Source organism: Pezoporus flaviventris, unplaced genomic scaffold (genome assembly GCF_033815535.1).
Source record: "Pezoporus flaviventris isolate CSIRO_AGI_PZ_B2104156 unplaced genomic scaffold, CSIRO_AGI_Pfla_v1 ptg000045l, whole genome shotgun sequence".
NCBI classification, from domain to species: domain Eukaryota; kingdom Metazoa; phylum Chordata; class Aves; order Psittaciformes; family Psittacidae; genus Pezoporus; species Pezoporus flaviventris.
The window spans coordinates 23,287,501-23,304,182 of record NW_026892593.1 but is presented as its reverse complement, the minus strand read 5'-3'; the positions used below and the strand labels follow the sequence as shown (position 1 = coordinate 23,304,182).

General features: G+C 40.4%; 1 protein-coding gene across 4 annotated transcripts in view; it reads left to right on the top strand.

Annotated features, from left to right (window-relative positions):
• Window positions 1-16,682, top strand: part of FOXP2 (forkhead box P2) — a 418,353-nt gene that overhangs the window by 196,053 nt on the left and 205,618 nt on the right. The window contains exon 1 of one of the 4 annotated variants that reach the window (XM_061467680.1): window positions 16,593-16,682. This exon is cut by the window's right edge and continues 351 nt beyond it. The exons of the other annotated variants lie outside the window; for them this stretch is intronic. The gene's annotated coding sequence lies outside the window, so the exon portion shown is untranslated. Of the gene's footprint in view, window positions 1-16,592 lie in introns of those variants that run through there. 4 annotated transcript variants of the gene reach the window in all.

The following is a 16,682-nucleotide window of genomic DNA, read 5'->3' as shown; positions in this document are numbered from 1 at the left end:
AACTGAGGCTCCTGTTCTTCATTTGAAGAAGGGTTTTCTGGATCGGTTTTCTGGACCATTGTTTATTCTATCAGTTTGTTCTTTTAAGATCTAAATGATTTAATCAATACTGAAATGAACCATTTCTGCTACTGAGATATTTGCCTATGGTAATTCATCATATAGCAATATAGATATTGCTATGTTTTAAATAGTGACAGTCAAGGTAATTGGTTAATGCAGTCCAATATGACATTGCATATCCATTTCCCATTTTTGATGTGCTAAGAAATATTCCAGCATTTTGATTTTCTTCTTATTTTCTTTTATGAAATAAAATCTGGGAGATAGAAACACTGCGTGAAGAAAAAATAATGAGGGTTGAATGGAAGTAAAGGTCAGATATTATGTAGAAAGTTGCAGATGGCACTGTATGTCATTAACATTGCGAACATCTAAAAAGATGTAACAGTGCTGCCTACTGGTAAGATGTAGTAGTATTAAAGCATTAAAGCCAATGTAGTGAAACTGTGTGTGTGCCATATCCTTGTCTGTAACAACAGTGTTCTCTAGGTTTCTTACGCCCTGATAAGTATTGACAAGGTCCATGGTTTTGCATCAGAATTAATAACACATTCTCAGATGTGTCACTTGTATGGAAACTGGATGTGCAGAGTAAAAGATGTAATGATTTTTCATGGCTACTTGTAAAATTTTATTCTAACATGATTGTTTGCGTTCTGAAATTTTTGTAGTGAAATTGTCTAGATCAGCTATAAAGTTTTTATTAATAATGTTGCCCTGCTTAGAAACGTTATCTGAAAAAAACTGTCTTATGTCATGTTACTCATAAAGACTACCTTGTAAAATGCAAAAATGGCAACCATTAATAGCAATAAATAAGAATACATAGCAGATGCAGAGCTTCTTATTCAAGAAAAATAAAGTCACTTTATAAAGAACTCAGTAGTTTTAAAGATGGAGAAACTGAGACTGTGGGCTGCTAAGATTTTTATTTTTTTTTTTAACTTCGTTGTCTATGGTTAAGTTCTTAAATGCATATTTCTGTGTTATTTTCAGGAGTAAGGAACTGCTTCATGCCCTTGAGAATCAGAACTTTTTGTTGAGGTATCTAAGGGAATTAAGAGCTTGCCTCTAGGTGTGCAGTTTCAAAACAGGGATTGCCATCAACACTACAGTAGAATTGGGGTACAAGCCTGGTGGGCAAAACTCACATCTTCCATCTCCAATACAACATTTTGTTGACAGATGTTATTCATTTCAAATGCAATTATGTACCTACATTGATGTCAGGAGCTCCCTACTTATTTATTAAAAAAAAAAAAAAATCCAATTATTCTACAGTTAATAATTGTAAGATTTTTGAGACACTGGTCCTATTTGAAGACACAGCCAAAAGCAAAAGACAGAGGTCAGATAAACAGTCTGGTGTCCCTGTGGTATCCCTAGCAGTGAGGAGCTGGAAATACTGAGGAGTTCTCATACCAGCTTGGTAGTAGTCATTCATATGCATAGCTCTTTCTTCCCCCGATGTAGGGCCTCTTTCTTAACGTTGAAATATCTTCCCCGGGAGTCGCAGGCTGTAAGCCAGGGCTGCCCGCAGGAGCTCAGTATCAGTCATGGAGATAATTCAGGGAGCTAATAGTACTTGTAGCTAATTATCTCGTGCCACCTTGTCCTTGATTATCTTCGGGAAAAAGGAAGAGATCCTTCAAGGAACAATTCTGGTGTCTTCTGCCAAGCTTCCACTTGAGGCATCTGTTGAGATAATAGGTAAAAAAGAGGTAGTTCCAGGAAAGCTGCCCCTTCTTCTCTGTAAAGAAACTGTTTGGTTATTGCTGGTTAATATGGCCGTTTATTTAAAACATGTAAATCAAAGATTTATAAATCAGATAGTGATGAACAACCTTTCAGACTGCTGCAGGAACACAGGGATTTTGTAAGTTCAGAATAACCAGTGAAATCTGAATACATGATTTTTAGAACAGGATATTTGATCTAGTAACATTTAGGAAGCAATTTTTACAAAAACTGATTAATCCAGTGTTATGCCATGCAGAGTACCAGTCCTGGTTCACTTGCACATGGTTTATGCATCTCATACCTGACTAACAAAGGTACTGTTGTATTTCATGTAATCACTAATCATATCTTAAATACAGTTTTCCATGTAAATATCTATGTTACCACTCAGAGGTAATAATTCTTTTAAAAATGAGGTCATCCATGCAAAGAAAATAGATTTTAAACAGCATTCCCTCCCCAAACTTTTGACTTTACTGACAGCAGAAGGGACATGTCTTTTGCACTCCTCCACCTTTCTCCTGTCAGAGAAATTCCACCCTTAGCGGATAAATGCAGTCAATAAAATGTTAAGATCATGTTTACATTTGATTACCCTGTTTTTTATTTCTTATAATTTTATCTGACTGCCAAATCTAAGCAATTGAGCCCCATGACAATAAGAATACAGTACATCATAACGTATTGACTGAGAAAGCATTAATAAGTACCGTACAATATTATTATCCCTATATTAAGTACTGTACAATATTATTATCCCTATATCCTAAGCAGGCGTGATATGAAAACTGTATTTGCATTGTTGTAGCCATTTTTGCATTGTTCTTGCAAGATTAATACAGTAAGTAAAATGTCACTGTAGATTATATAATAAAACGAAACTGTAATGCAGCCATGTAAAAATGCAGTTTAACATGATGTGCTGTAGCATAATGCAGAGCAATTAGATAAATTACTGTTAAAAATAGATGAAAAATCCATTCCAATGTGTGCTTAGCTCACAGAGGGATATTCTCTTCCCTTATGCTTTAAAAGCCAAAGTGGAAGGTCCAAGAAGCTGTCAGTCTCCTTTTTTTTTTTTTTTTTTCCCTTGTCACGAGTATTGAGAGAAAGTAACTTAGACTAAAAAGCTTCAAAACTTCTCTTCAGCACAGATTACATTCAGGGAGGTTCAAGAAAGAGTTTCTACCTGTTTTTCCTATACAAGAAACTGAGATAGCCAAAACTGGAAAAGAACAACAAAGAGTCTCAAACTGCTTTTTCTAACTCCTTACCCTCAGCTCGGTGCCATTTTATTAAATGATTATCTCTTCCAGTTGTATATGTAACTGACTGGGGTTTTGTGAGTGTCAGTCTATTTTGTGTCTCCCAGTGCAAGGCTAAACCTGGGATCTCCTAACTGAGTAGTCAACAATTTGTGAGTTGTGTGGCCATAGCAGGATAAATGGTCAGGCAGGTACACTGAAGGATCACGTGATGGTCAAGCCAGGTCAGGCTTGAGAAAAATGGTTTGTACTATGTTATCAGAAGGGAGTGACTTGGATTAGTGGAAAATCACTTTCAGAAAAGAAAGATACTGAAGTGCACCCTTCTGAGGCGGTAGAGAGCTCCAGGTTAGTTTAGAACCCAAGGATTGCTCAGGAACATTGGAAAATATTAGGGAAAGAAACGTGTAAGTGTTTTTTATTTTGCTGGCATGAGTGAAGCAACAAAAACATCACTAGGATCACTATTGGTTTCACTGGGGTACCACTGCAATTCGGTTTTTAGGCTGTGTTTAGACTGTTAAATCAGACATATCCAGGATCATCCCTATGCTCTCTGCATCCACTGCACAGAACAGTTGATGTCTATGGTGCAAATTCTCTGAGCTTCTAGAGCAATTTGTGGCAAGATTTCCACCTGCTTATTTGGAATGGTTCCTACGATGTTCTCACTTCTGAACTGTGCATGCAAATTGTGTAGGAGAGTGCTAGCTGGCATGGCTGAAAAGCATTTCAAGAGCCATTTTAACAATTTAAAATGTAGATGATCATATTGTAGTGCTCAGGAGTGTTTCTGGGCAGTATTTACTAGTATAGATCAAGCTGCCAAGTCCATGCAAGCGGTGGCAAGTGGTGACTTTGGGATTATGAATGGATCTTTACTGGCCCCAGAAGATTTGAGAAATTAAGTAGAGCTGAGCCTGATGAGCATTCAGATGAGGACATCAGCCTGGGCTTTTTGCTGTTACTATACTTAATCAAACTTCAAACAGAAAGAATTTCTGTTGTCAAAATAATGTCATTTTCTCATAAAATATCTGTCAGATGTCTTCCTTTATTACTTAGAGGAGGGCATATATAGGTAGAACAGATATGCCTACAAATCTGTTTCTGTCAGCCCAGTTGCTGTGGTGAGTTGGAGTAGTTAGAAAAGCCTTACCTCATAAAGAGCAGGTTTAGGTACACATTTCCTCTTGAACAAGAGCAGTCCTTACACCCTGCAGGACAATACCTACACATCACCTTTAAAATTTAGTTTTCTTCCTTCCTTTTACTTTCTTGTTTTTAGGTTCATTCATATTTTGACCAAGTGGAACTACAGCTGTTATCAAAAAGAGGATTCCCTTTTGGCTGCTGTTTCCTTTTCTTTTATCCAATTTACTGTTATTTTTTCTCTGTGCTTCAACTTTCATATTCTGTTTATTATTCTGGCCCAGATTTGGCATTGTGCTTATCACTTTATCACCTTGAAATTGTGTTTGGTGTTTCTCTTCCATTTCACCAAGGATCTGGTGTGGATACCCCACTTGTGAGGCATCTGAAGTGTTGAGAAGCATGCACTGCATCTTTTCTAATCTCTCCTGGAGATGTTCTATTTTTCACGAGTAAGAGCAGGAACTTCAAGACAAGTGGGATGTACTTGCAATGAAAATTCTTAAATGTTACGGTGAGATAGGTGGGGTGTTTCTTATGACCTCATTTCTATTTAAAAAAGAAATTATTTAAAAATCAAACTTGGTTTCATCCCAGTGCAAAGCAGTAACTTACTGTTATTTCAGAATGTTTCAAGAATTGCAAAAGAACTCCTTTTCAATCTGTCATGTGCAATATATTTTTCCTCTATGAATTTTTGAGGAAGTGAAGAGTATATATGCATATATATTCATACACACACATACTTACTTAAAACTTACATATATAAGTATATATAAACATAGTTTTAAGTAGTGTTAGATGTATCAGTTTCAGCTAAGAACGTGTGTCAAATGTCTTCAGTTCAGCATTGTGAGCAACTTTATGGAACTGACTATTCATAGTGAAGGTGGGAATACTTCGAAAGTTTCAGTTATGAACATGCTTTGGATACCTTGTTGAATCAGATTGTAATAGGGGAGTAGATAATACCAGAGCCACCAGGAACTATGCAGTTACTTAGATATTCTTTAGCATTTTTATTTACCATGTCATGCGTGGCATTTTGCAGTACTGCACAGCATTTGCTGTGGGATTTGCAGCTTTTTCACCGCTTTTCACTCCTCTTCCTGCTGCACTTTTGAAGCAGAGTACCCATGCTGCTGTGCTTCATCCGGGATGCACTGTTCTCCTTGGCTGCGAGGCGTAATCCCTGTGAGCTTTGCAGCTTGGAAGGGTCCTACATGCAAATCTGTGAATCACTGACTGCCTTCAGTGTGCAGGGCTGTCACAGTGGTGCCTCTCAGCATACACAGTAGCAGAACTTCTGGCACTTAAGTGATGTCTTTTCATTCAGGGAGGCAAAGCTTTGGATTACTTTCATAGACTTAGAGGCTTCAGTGCCACCTGGTATTTCAGGCACTTAATTGCTGTTTTGCAACTTGTCTGTGGGAACTGAGACTGCCTTTCAAAGATGCTTTCAATGTGTTTGTGTTGTACAATGGAAAGTCATGTAGTACATGCTCGTTCTACCTGAGCTAGTACTGATCCATGCAAGTACTTCTACATAGCACAGCTGTACATCCATGCAGAGACGCTCATTTTGGTCGTACTGCTGAAAAGCCCTGCTGAGTTTGAGCTCCATTCTGCAGCTAGCTTGAATGCTGATGGCTTGTGTTATATTTAACTGCAGAGTGTAGTCATGCCTTTAGACTTCCAAGTGAGACACTCTGGATTTTGAGAAGCTTCAGTGTTCGACAAATTTGTCATCTCTTCTGTCAAATCAGTATAATTATTTTCGTGATAGAATTACAGATCTGGTGAGCAAAATGAAAAAGGCCAAACGCAAGAAAACCACCACCCAGACACCAACCCCCCGCCCCCCGCCAATTTTGTTGTAACTTTTGGCAAAGTATTTCATGAAGACTAACTCCAAAATAAAATAGAAACTGAAGCTGGTTGGAAGGATTGTAAATAACAATATGGTAAGATACCAACTGGTGAATCCTTCTGGCATCTCTGTTCTTATTTAATTAATTATCCAGAGTACTACTAAATAGCATGTTAGTGAAGTCCAAAGAAGATACTAATTGGTTAGAGTTGTCAACACTAACAGCACTAAAAAGGTAAGAAAGGCTTTCAGCACATGGGAACTATCTCTACAGGGATGAGGAAATGAAGATTCTGTCATCATTAAATTAAAGAAGTATACATACGATCTCATTTGCCATATCTTTTATATTTTAACTGTCTAGAAAGGTATCCGAGTACCCATAAAGACCACAATAGAGGGAGCAGTCACACAACCAAAAAATTATTTTTGCCTCAGAATAAGTTAATACACTCAAGAGAGGGTAAATTGAAATGCAGGAACCCAGACAAAAGAGATGTTAGGGTGAGGAAATGACAGTGGGGCACATTGCACTAGGTCTTAGGCCACCTTGTTTTTATTCCTGTCTCTGCTGCTGCCTTGCTACATGACCTTGATCCAATCAGTTCCTTATTTTATGCCTCAGTTTTTTCATCTGTTAAAAAATGGGGATAATGATACTGACTTGCTGATGAAAAATGCTTTATAAAATGTGGGTGCTATTATAAGCAGAGTATCAGATCCCCAGGTCAGTAGCTAATGGTTCATGAATTTGTAACTATAATGTAAAACACTGTAATTTGTAACTATGATTCACTACAGGCAAAATACTCTATTTAAGTCTGAGCCTCAGTTAACCAAAATAAACATGAAGGATTTCAGTAAGGAAAAGGAAGTTTTTTGGTTTTTTTTTTGGTGAGGATTCAAGGACTTAATATACATGTATAGTTTGACTATTAGTTAGGTGGTTTTAGATGAGGTTCAGTTTTTTTAAACCATGTCTAACGCTGTTTGGAACAGATGCTCCAGTGGGTTCTGGAAGATGCAGCATAAGAATGAGGAGTTATCAGAACTGTTACCCAAGTTGATGCAAAGCTACCCAAGTTATGTTGGCTGTGAATGATTTGATCTGCATGCCCTGGTGCAGCCCTGTGCAGGCACAGAACCAATCTATGCAGTTTTAGCATAGCATTACTGCACAAAGTTTGTCTTGGCTAACATAAGGGACATGACTTGCTCTGCGGGCACTGGAGCAGCGACCAGAGCACACACAGGAAACCTGGTGTGTCCTTAGTTTGGCAGGGTGCAGTGCTCACTTTGTAACTACAAGAGCTCATCTGTGCATGCACAAAGAACTTCTGCAAATGCTTCTATACATCCTCTGGCTATTGCATGTGACAGCCAGAGATAGCTCAGGATTGCTAATGGATAATATCATGGCTTCTGGTGGAATTTGGCTAAAAAGGGCCCTCTGGAAGTGATGGGGCTCCATGTCCTGCTCAAAACAGAGTTGACTTGAATCAGGCTCATCAGGATCTTTCCTAGTTGATTCTGAATCTCTCTGAAGGTGGAGACATGTTGCAGTGTTAGACCACTTCGCTGTAAATGATTTTTTTTTCTATCAAGTAATCCCATATTCTTGTGTTGCAACTTGTGTCCATTGCCTTTTGTCATGTTGCTGTGCACCTCTGGTTCCACCTTTTCACACTTTACTGTTGAAGGTCCTTGAAGACAGTAAGGGGATCCTTACGTAGCTGCCTCTTCTGATGGCTGAATGAACCTAGTATTCTCAAACTCTCCCCATATATCGTATCCTGGGTCCCTTAGCACCTCAACAGCCTTCTGCTGGTCTCACCATAGTATCTTGGTGTCTTGTACAGGAGCCTGTAGCCCAGTGCTCCAGATGCAGTGCCATAAGTACCAAATGGAGAATAAACCATTTCCTTTGACCTGATATCTACAGTTTTGCTAATATAGTATGCAACAGGTTGCCTTAGCTGCAAGCGTTCATGCAGGGTTATGTTCAACTTGTCCATCAGGACTCCTCACATTTTATTCTGAAAAGATGCTTTGTATCCTTTTGACTCCTCACCTCTAGTACAGGTTCTTACAGCCCAGTTGTAGTACTTTGCACTTGCTTTTAGCGAGATCCAGCATGAGGTTCTTCATTCCACTCGCCTCTTGAGCTCCCTCTGAATAGCAGTCCAGTTGTGCTTCCACATCTCCACACCCCCGAGTTTGGGACCGTTCATGGATGTGACAAGGGTACACTCCATTCAGTTGTCCAGGCAGTTGCCAAAGATTTTGAACAGTACTGGTCCTGGTCCTGATCCCTGGGAAGCATCTCTAGTATCTGGCCACCAGTCAGTTTTCATACAGCTCATCTCAACAAACAGAAAAAAAGACATGTTGGAGAAAGAGGGTCTTGGCTGCATGTGGGCTGACAAGCAGAGCGGAGCTGCCGCAGTGAATCCAATGATACTGTTTCTGGCCCTACAGAGAGAGCACTTGTGCATACCAGAGATTGTAGATCTCTCCACAGTGTAATGCAGTCTTACCTCTAAGAGGCTGCAGTACAAAAATAGGGCAATTATCTAAAAATGTTAGCATGCATAGACTTCAAAGATATAAGAATAGGAGAAGAGTGTGATATGACATGTAAACAGTTGAAGTCAGGGAAAATTTTGGCTGAATGTCAATTAGAAATGATTAATAAGAAACATGTGACTATACAACAGTGTCTTCTACAAGAAATAGCTGAGTTCTAGCTAGTCAAAATCTTACTTTTTCTCTCTTTCACTGAGAAAGTTACAGGCTCAATCTTTAGATAGCACTGTGTTTTCTAATATGTTGTGTGTTTGCTGTTTCCAATATCTGGCTATTAAAGAAGTTCTTTGCTGTGTTGTTACATTGTTTTTGTGGGCTTCACATGTGAACTCCCAGCCAGAATAGACTGCAGCCAAAATACAGTGAAATGTTGGATTGGAGGGGTTCTAAACATAGATACATATTTCAGTTAACATTATTATGTAGCTTTGTTTATGAAATACATTTTATCTCTTTCATATTCTTATCACTCTGTAGTCTGAATAGCTTTTTCCAAGGTTTTGTGGTGTCGAAGTCCTGTTTTTTTCTTTGAAAAGTAAAACAACCAAAATCTATTGGCTTGAAAAGGGTAGTTTCTTTTTAATGACAGGACTTGAAATGTCAAGGAAATCCACGTTTCTGTCCTAATCCTATATGGAATCCCATTAGACAGTGGCTCCAGTGAAACTTAGAGATGACTTAGCTCTTGAGTGTGCAGCTCTGATGATACTTGGGATAGAAGTCTCTGTTTGTGAGTTTAATACTTTGTACACTTCAGATAGTCTATACCACTAAATCAGTGTAAGTCTGCTGCAGTAGCATAATCTGCTTTCCTAATTCAAGTTAAAAGTTAATCTTTTACATATATCTCTCTGCTATTCTATCCGGATGGTGCTCTTTTTCTCCTAAGGCTTTCCCCAGGTACTAGCTCTCGTAGTTAGTTATCATTATTTATTTAAGTTGCCATCCACCTAACAGAAAATTACCTAACCCCGTTGCGAAGCGAAGTGTCTTTCTCTGCGGTGGAGTGCACCTGGTTATACTAGGCCAGAATTTTCCCCAAATGTCTCATTTAAAGAACAACATCAGTGATAATTTCAACTACTGTTGTGCCAAATCCTGTCAAAACATTTTTGTTTCTGCACATCATCATTATTCGGTTATGACTGCGTGGCCGTGGGAAAAGCCTTTCTTAGTTAATTACAGACCCGATGCCTGCAGAGGGAGCTCAAACCCTTGTTTATGTGGGCCTCACTAAAATAGCAATTTTTTTTCTACAGGCAGTGGAGTAATGTTTTATTAAATGCATCAGAAACTTGTCCTTCAGTGTGTAAAGGTTTTGTATATAGAACCTAGCTATTGTGGAGATATGTGTGAAAGTAAAAGCCTTTGCAAAGTGACTGGAAAGAGTGAGGATTTCTGGGACTTGGTAGGTGGCACTGTTTGAAACCTCCAGAGCTGTAATGTCCAGACCTCCAAGCTCTCCTTTTTAGTCCTCATTCTGGATGGAAAATAGCTTCAGTAGGTCACAGCTCTGTCAGTTAGGAGCCAAAATAGTGCAGAAAGACCAAATCAAAGACTCTGAGTTGCTCGGATGAGAAATGTGAAGCTAGAATAAATGAGGCCAGGAACAGATGAGCTCAGGAGGCTGCTGCAGACCTTCATCAAGGAAGGACAGAGAACACCTTATTTTGGGTGGGAACGGGTGACAAAACTTTTGGTTGAGTGAGATCTTCAAAATACAGTTTATTTGCTTTGCTGACTGTGATAAATTTCATTGTGAATGTTATGAAGGGAGGGAGGTACGGTACGTAAGCACCATCAGAGCCAGTAATTTTGCAATCCACTGTTTGAAGAAGTAAAATGAAAAAATAAAATGCAGATCTAGCAAAGAGATAAATGAAAGTGATGGTGATGTTGAGAAGGACAGCTCTGCACCCCTCCATCCTGTCCTGGGCAGGCAAGACCAAGTCCCTGCGTTGCCCTCGTGTCTCCAGTTGCAGAAGGCTCCTGTGTCGCAGTTGTGAGGTGTACTGAGCTTCCCACCCTTTTTCTTGCAGCCGAAATTGAGAAGAAACTATGTTGTTTTCTATCCCATCAGACATTTTGGCTTTGCAAGAGTGTATATGTAGCCAGCCTGGGAACCTGCCAAACTTGGCTCCTGTGAAAGCAAGAAATATCTGCGAGTTTGTTCTATTTTGAGAGTCCTTTAATAATTAAGGATGGAGGAATCATTTTTCTGATACCATTGGAGTTTTTTTGGTGAAAACAGGTTTTCCCTATGATTGCCTTTTGTGCACATGGGCTCTGCCTTTTGTGCGCATGGGCTCTGGCACACACTCAGAACAGCCTGAAACGAAGATTGGTGTTGGTAGCCAATCACTAATTTCAAAGATCTGATAGAGGCAAAAGAGATCTGTTTGGGGTTTTTTTTGCTGTTGTTCTTTCTTGTGGAACTGTAAATATGACCAGAATCAATAAGGCAGATGGTGTATTAGTTCATAGAGAAAAACTAAACTGTGTTTACAGGGGAAGGGTTTCACCAATGATTCCAGCTTCTTTCGTATCTTGTGTGTACGACAGAGGGTTTTTTGATTCTGTTGTCGGTTCTGGATGGTATAGAATATCTGGCTGCCATTCACTAAAAGGTGAATGGTATCTTCTGATAGGACTTCGTTTCATGTATTACTCATGTCTTCTTTAATTTGCTGGAATGAATCTTGAAAGTCTCAAGTCCTCATTTTAAGTTTCCTACTTGGAGAAAAAGTGTCGGTATAGTAACAGGCTTATTGTGAACTAAATACTGGTGATAAATGGTAATGAACAAGAACAACCAGTCAACTAATCAGTGGGTTGTAAACAGGGAACTGAAACTCAGTTTTCTTGTTTGTCGTATCTCTATGTCTACAGCTGTCGGAGTTTCCTCTTGGTAAATAAATACTGATCTCTAGTATGGGGGGAAGGAATCTAAAGCAGAGATGTAGACACCTCCCTCCCTCCAACCTGTTCTAGTTTGTTTTACTGCCAAAACCTCTTGGACTTCTATGAACATGCTACATTGAGAATGTATTTGTAGTTTATTGCAAACAGAGGCTTTAAGGAATATATTTGCCCACTTTGCTGTTTGTAATCTAGTATCCTCGGTCACATGCTGTAAGTAAAAACTGTTGTTAACCAGTTGGTTCCTGACTATCTGTGTGTTCCAGTGTGATGGCAACTTACTGTTTGCAGCAAACCATGATCTGGTTTGGATTCACATGGGTAGAGAGGTCTGAATCCACAAGTTAATTACAGAGTGGTCAAGCAATCAGCCATTCTTACTGGCTCCATTTTTTTAAAAATCATGACAAATGCATGTAAAATAATGAAACTCCAAGTTAAATATTGAAGTTTTTAATGTTTCTTAACCTTGGGAGGGAGAAGAAGAGGTACGTGTTGACATACTGTTAACAATTAAGCACTTTTAGATTTGAGTGGAACCAACCACAGTCATAACTGGAAACACACGTGGGTTTTTTTTAAGTCATTCATGAAGCAAAAGGAGTTTTGTGTAAAATCCATGTGTTTGAACTTCAGGTGTGATGTGCATGAGCTGCCTGACTTATTCTCTGTCCCTCCTGGGGCCCCCGATCCCATTCATTTTATTTGTGCCAGTTCTCATTCAGGCTTTGTGCTGAAACTTTTTCCTCCCAGGAAGCAGGGCATGGCAGCAGACAGGATTGTTCACCCTTGGATCCATTCCAGCCAGACTGACTCCCTTTACCCAGGACAATCCTTCAAGACAAGTCTTGTGCCCTTGCTTGCCCTCACGTGTTCCTGTGCCCTGATGAGGAGCACACAACTCACACCACTGTCATCCTGCTGTAAGACCCCACACTGCTCATCTGTGGCCCAGTCCTCTCAATGTTGAGGATACTTCGAACTGGAAAATGAATGAAAAATAATGACTATACTTTGTATCTCATAGTCACCCAGGGTTCAAAGAAGTTGCAAGCCGAGCTATGTAAATTGTGAAGGTGGCGGCTCACCCAGCCCTGAGTAGTGTGTACGTGCATCAGTCCTCACCAGTGCTGTTGGTTAGTGTTCGCTTCTTTGTGGCATCTTCACAAGCATTGTGGGTGTAGGTCCCAAGTTCGCTACCATGTACTCCCAAGTGTGTTCCTAGACTGCGCCAATCTGATGGCAGCAGCAATGAAACCAACAGTAGAGAGTGAGCTTGGAGTTCCTTGGTGACTTTTCACTGCTAGGCTCTAATAAACCTTTGGAAAGTGAAAACCTCCTACAACAAGTATCCAAGGGTTTGCGTGTTACTTCATGTCCGCACATAGCAAACAACAGACGATGGAAAATTTGGAAATTGAGGACCAGTCAGTCTGTTCCTTGTGCATGCATATTGTTGCTTCCAGTGTTAAGTGCTGTTAAATAAGTTACTGGGGTAAAAAAAGCTTGCTAAGCAGGCTTAACTTTAAAGACTAGAAATTTGGAGAACCTGCTTTAAAGATGTTCATTACATCATCTTTACTTTTATCATCCTTGTTATATTGCTGTTATTAAAATTAAGTTTGAATAGGAACAATATGATTCTGATATCTAACTATTTAACCCTAATACTATAAATTTAGGGAGTAGCATTTGTATACCAGGAAATAAGGGACAACATTTTACTTTGTTTTTTTATATTTTTTAGGATTCAGTATGATATAGTCTGTGACCACATATACAGTATAACGTAAACATATACAATCTAAACCTAGTAATTATTCTGTAAATTCATGATTGTGTCTCCTTCCAGGCGGGTTGGAACTAGATGATCTTTAAGGTCCCTCCCAACCAAAACCATTCTAGGATTCTGTGATTCCAGTTCTTACTTACTGAAGTAGTCTGTCCTCTCACACGTGTAAAGGTTTTGCAGGGTGAAGCCTATGCTTTCTAGTTAGTAGTATTTAAATCAGTAAAGAGATTCTCTAAGTATCTTCTGTGCATGGAATCTGTATTACTTAATGCTGATATGTACCGATCACATTTCTTCCTCTGAGTTCCATCTAGTGCTCAGAACTGGTTTCAAATTGGTTCTTTGGCTTATCAGTGCAAGGCTTGCTTATAGATTGTGCAGTACTAGAGATAGTATCCAACTGTTGCAAGGGTTGACAGTTGTCCAGAGGATTACAACTGAGATCATATCGAGTTTGGGGGGATCCTGACCTGTTATATGTTCTTTTGCATAATTGTTGCTGGAGGCAAAAGGGCAGGAAGGGTGCAGAATTAGAGCAATGCATTTGACGGGAACTTGTCATCTGAAAACCAGTTTGCATCGCCTGTCATCTTTTGTTTGGTGGAAAACAGGCTGTGACATAATACCTGTCACTGCCAGCGGGTTTTTCTCTGCACCCTGGAGTGAGAAATCCCATGCAGTAGCAGCCTGAGGTCTAGGCTACCTATGTGACTGCACAGGACCCGGCTGTTACAGTGGTATGTATTTGCATGCAGGGGCCACACCTCAGTTAAGGAGGAAAGCAGACACAGGGACATTTAAACTAAAAATAACAACAAATAAAATCTAATGCCAGCCTTGGTTTTGGGAGAGGAGATCAAGAAATGTCCTCTGAGTTTGCCGTTGGGCCAGAGGGGAAGAATGCACGCCAGGTGTGTGCCCCCAGATTGTTAGCCGAGAGATGGGCTGAAAGCTGGTGGCCATGAGTGGAAGTTTGGAAGTTTTTCTGGTGAAAAGATGGCAAGTGGAACAGAGAGAGATATTACAGAGTTCCCTGACACTTGAAAATATGTTGGGGTTTTTTTATGACAGAATAGTACCCAGTGTTGTGACATCCCAGGAAAATTTATGCCTGGGAATTAATTCTCATTTGCATAATGGAGTAGGTGTATTGACTGTTTTATTTGAGAGTGTGGAGTGTGTTCTAGGAGATGATGATGATGGTGATGATGATGATGATGATGCTAAAGATTAAAAGGCTTTTGACAAATACAGTGGTATCATAGCCATTGAGAAGCATGTCCTCCCATTAATACACTTCCATGATCCTTTTTTTTTTTTTCCCTTTTCTTTCGTGTGCTGCACATAGTTTGGAAATTGTTTGCTAGTTTATTTCTGACTCGGGCTTTGGTCAGTATTTTGTTGTCTTTGTAAATGCCTGATATAAAATATTTAGGACTGAACTCAAGGTTAATGCAATTTTAACCAGCCAAACTTGACGTACCTCTGATAGAGCTTTGTGGCAGAGGCACCTATCGCTTGATAGCTGTGTGAAACTGTTGCCTACAGAGATGGGCTCTTGACACTGTCTGCCAGCCTCAGGCTGTCCGCTTTGTGTCTGCTTTAATTGAAAATTAATAGTTAGGGGGTTGCTATGGAAATGATACCATTGCTTGCAGACAGCAAACCCAGCTTTTTGCAAAGAGACACTGGTGGTATTGTTTGTCCTTGTTGACCTCAGAAGTTCAAAAGCCTGGAGGAGGAAAGGAGATGCAAATATTTTACTTAAAAAAAATAATTTGCATATTTATAACATTATTTGTGAATGTCAGAGATAGCAAGTTTTTTTTTAACAAACTTGTGGCTAAAACACGAGTGTCATTAATTGTTACTGCACCGCTTTGCAGGTTGATAAGGCAGCGTGGCTGAAGAGCATATTATATTATCTTTCTGGGGAATGTAAACAGATTTGTGTGAAAATGTTATTTGACTGATGTGATAATGGAAACTATCATTTATTTCCTCTGGAGTAGGTAAAGTCGTTTGTATCATTGTATACATTCTTCACAGTTTCTCTGAAATGGGAAAGCACCGTAAAACAGTGGGCAGTTGGGAAAAATAAAAATATGCGAAAAGTAGCTTGGAAAATCTTGTTCTCCAAAGGGAGGGAGCTCATAAACAAACTGCACTGAAGGCTCCACCCGAACAAGCAGAGGAGCATTTAAACTCTTTTTTTTTTTTTTTTTTTCCCCTGAATGTTGTTCCTGCCTCACTCACACTTGCACATGGAACACGTCACGGGATGGTGGGCTTTTTCGTGCTTTGTTCAGTGCCGTGATAAGGCATGTGTTCCTATCTGCGGGTGTACAGCCCCCCCCTCCCCGAGTGAGTGGTATTGATTTTTTTTTTCCTCTGAAGAGAGGGCTGCCTGGACCTCTGTTTCACAGTGCATACCCACTACCAATATGCTATTTAACGAGTAAATTCTCTCATAAAAAGTGAAGAAAAATAGCTAAACCGCAGAATATTAAACTCTTCTCTATCACAGGGCGACAGAATAAGTGCTTACAGTTCATTTCAGAGGAGGTGGAGAAATAGTGTAGCCTCAGGGGTTGAAGGTGAAATGTGAAATTTGCTGTAATTACTTACCCAAAATGTCTGTATTAAAGGCTATTAGAAGCAGTTATTTTAAGTACTTCTTTATACATCTTCTCCTCCTCTGTTTAGTATTTAAACGTGCTACAAAAGTAGCGGCAGATGGTGTTCATCTGACGGCGCTGCTGCGGGATGCTGCAGGGCAGCGAGCGGCGGGAGCGGCGCCGGGTCCCGGCTCGCTCCGAAGCGCATTGTTCCGCCCGGGCTGGCTCGGGCTCGGGCTCCCGCCGCGCCGCCAGCGCCCGCCTCGGCCCCGGTCCCGGTCCGGGTTCTCCCTCCCTCCCTCCCTCCGCTCCGCTCCGCGCCGCACCGTCCTGCCGCCCGGTGCCGCCAGCCTACTGCTGCCCTGCCGGCCGTCGGCGGCGGAAAGCTTCCACTTCAAGTAGTCTTTCTGCGGAGTTAGAGGCCATAAAACTCCAGCGGTGTCATGCCTGCCTAGGGTGTAACTGCCAGAAAACTCGCCAGTTCTTGCAACACGGTGGGGGAGGTTGGGGGGGGGGGGGGGGGGGGAAGGGGCGGGAGGGTGGAGGGGGGGATTACTGCAAACAAAGCTGTGATTTACTGGTTCGAGTCAGGCAGTGAGTGCGAGCGAGGAGCTGTAGTTTTTACCCTCACACTTCGAGGTTACCTTTTCCCCTCCTTTTATTCTGCTGGTGTCTAC